Source organism: Suricata suricatta, chromosome 5 (assembly GCF_006229205.1).
Source record: "Suricata suricatta isolate VVHF042 chromosome 5, meerkat_22Aug2017_6uvM2_HiC, whole genome shotgun sequence".
NCBI classification, from domain to species: Eukaryota; Metazoa; Chordata; class Mammalia; order Carnivora; family Herpestidae; genus Suricata; species Suricata suricatta.
The window spans coordinates 14,642,942-14,645,749 of record NC_043704.1 but is presented as its reverse complement, the minus strand read 5'-3'; the positions used below and the strand labels follow the sequence as shown (position 1 = coordinate 14,645,749).

General features: G+C 39.5%; 1 non-coding gene across 1 annotated transcript; it reads right to left on the bottom strand.

The window, feature by feature from the left end:
- Positions 1–1,967: 1,967 nt before the first annotated feature.
- Positions 1,968–2,041, bottom strand: LOC115293098. Its single transcript, XR_003909359.1, has one exon. It is a non-coding gene; the product is annotated as a small nucleolar RNA SNORD66 (small nucleolar RNA).
- Positions 2,042–2,808: the final 767 nt, after the last annotated feature.

Below are 2,808 nucleotides of genomic sequence, written 5' to 3'. Positions count from 1 at the left end.
CCTTTGTGAGCAGACCTTGGAGCAGTAGGAACGCAGCCTATTAAAAAGATGGCTGGAGGATGATAAATGCACGCAACTGATAAAACCCAGCAAGCCATTTTATCTGGTTGCAAACTTGCCTTCTCTCAGAGAACATAGGTTTAAGCAGATTCATGTGTTCATAGTGTGGGTGTGAAAAGAGACAGTCTGAAAAGCCGTTCCAAACAAACTTGTGTTTTTAAAGAGTAGGTGAAATCAATACTGAGAGGAAAGAAAAGATGGTGTGCAGGAAGTAATATTCTGGTTAATGCTATGTCCTTCACATGTCAACTTGTTCTCTTGAAAGGAATGCTGACTACAGTCCGCAGGTGTAGAGAGTATAGAAAGCATCTCCTGAAGCGCCCAGGGAAACATTTATAGTTAAGAGTTCAAGAGAAAATAAGTTCTTTATAATGCTTTATTCCATTTACTTTCTGGAGCAAGTATAAGCTAATTATAATGCATGAGATTCATCCTTTCTCCTTCGTCTGCTGGTCTTCTCTGGCTTGCCTCCCCCACCCTCTTCCTGAGATTTCATCTGACACCTATGGGATCCTTCTTCCCTCCTAGGGATCGGAAATCTCTCCTGGTTTACGATTGCATTTCCAACTGCCCACTGGTAAATTCCACATGGATGTCCCCAACTGTCCCCAAGGTACCTACCTGATTCCTTTTCATGTCAACCTCTATCTCCATGCTCTTTAGGCTGTTGGTGCCAAATTAGTGCAACAGATTATGAGGCAAACAGGAACTGGAAGGAAGAAGAGCTCAATGGCAGTTGGGACAATGAGATTTTAGGGAATTTTCTTTTTCTTCTTAGGTTTTCAGCATTTTTTAGACTCTCTACAGAAGGCATGTATTACTTTTGTAATCGGAAATAGTAAGTGGCTCAATCAGTTAAGCATCTGACTCTTGATTTTGGCTCGGGTCATGATTTCACGATTTGTGAGATCAAGACCCGAGTCCCATTCTGCATGGACAGCATGGAGCCTGCTTGGGATTTTCTGTCTCTCTCTCTCTCTCTCTCTCTCTCTCTCTCTCTGTCTCTCCCCTGCTCATGCTCTCTCACTCTTTCTCTTTCTGTCTCTCTCAAAATGAATAAACTTTTACAAAAAGGAAATATAGATAAGTGTGCAGCAAACCTATAATGTTTTGGATTGACAATCTTAGCTATGATAGTAAGCATATGAGTGAGCATATGAGTAATGTATTAATTAGTCACGGTTCTCCAGAGAAACAGAACTATTAGAAAACACACACACACACACACACACACACACACACACATATACACACAAAAAACATACATATATTCTAATATGTCTAAAATAATTTTAATACAATTTATAATTGTTATATATAATTAAACATAATATAATTGTTATATATTTAATAATATATATAGGGGTGCCTGAGTAGCTCAGTCAGTTAAGCAATGGACTCTTGATTTCAGCCTAGGTCATAATCTCTCTCTCTCTCTCTCAAAATAAATGAATAAACATTTATATACAACTATACTCACATGATCTATAATTACATACAATAATATACAATTTGCAATAATATATTCTAATTCTCATATTTTAATATATATATTTTTTCTCTGTATGTTTATATGTATGTATACACCATTAGTGTGTGGGTGTGGGTGTGTATCTGTTAGACTCTGCCATCCGCAAGCTGGAGAATCAAGAAAGATAGCGGTCAGACCAAAGCCCTGAAAACCAGGAAAGCCAGTGGTATAAATTCCAGTCCAAGGGCAGGAGGAAATGAGCAGAGATGTCTCAGTTCCAGCAGCACTAAGGCCCGAAAAAAGGAGCTAATTCCTCCTTTTTGTACCTTCTGCTCTGTTCAGCAGGTTGGATGGTGCCTACCGGCATCAGAGAGGGCAATCCACATTACGGATCCATCAGTTCAAATGCTAATCTCCTCCAGAAACACCCAACACCATCCAGAAAAACTATTTATCATGGGCATTCTGTGGCCCAGTCAGGTTGACACATAAAATTAACCATCACAAGAATCCGATAAAGAAAGACAGTTTCTTTTGGCAATTTCCTATCTGACTTAAGATTGGGATCGAAGACGCTTTTTCCAAAATTGAAAGTTATTAGATCCAGTCCTGGAGGTGCCTGGGTGGCTTAGTCGATTAAGTGTCCGACTTCGGCTCAGGTCATGATCTCACACAGTCTGTGGGTTTGAGCCCCACGTCGGTCTCTTTGCTCACAACTCAGAGCCTGGAGCCTGCTTCAGATTCTGTGTCTCTGTCTCTCAAAATAAAATAAAGACATAAAAATAAAGAAATTTAGATCCAGTCCTGACTTGAAGTGAAATGTCACCTTCCAGGACTGAATCACCCCAATCTAGTATTTGACTCTGCATTCATTCATTCATTTCCTCCCTCACAAAATAAATATGGCAGCCTCTATGGAAGGGTACTGTGGTAGGAGTTTAGGATGGTATGGTAAAAAATACAGAAGTTCTTTTCTCCTGGAACTACTCCTTTAGAGTCTAACACCTGGCCCTGATGTGGAGCATTTTTTTTTTTATATGCACATTGGTCATTTGTTCATGATCATGTCTTGTGAAAATAGAGGTTTTATTTTTTTTAACCACTTTGTATGCCTTTTACGTGTTTTTCTTGCCTGCACTGACTAGTTCTCCAGCACAATGTTGAATAAAAGTATAAAAGTAGTGGGAGTACCTTGTGTCTGATCTCAGGGGCAAATATTCTCTCACCATTATGTAGGTTGTGTCTCGTTTTCTTGTAGATGCCCTGTAACAACAGGT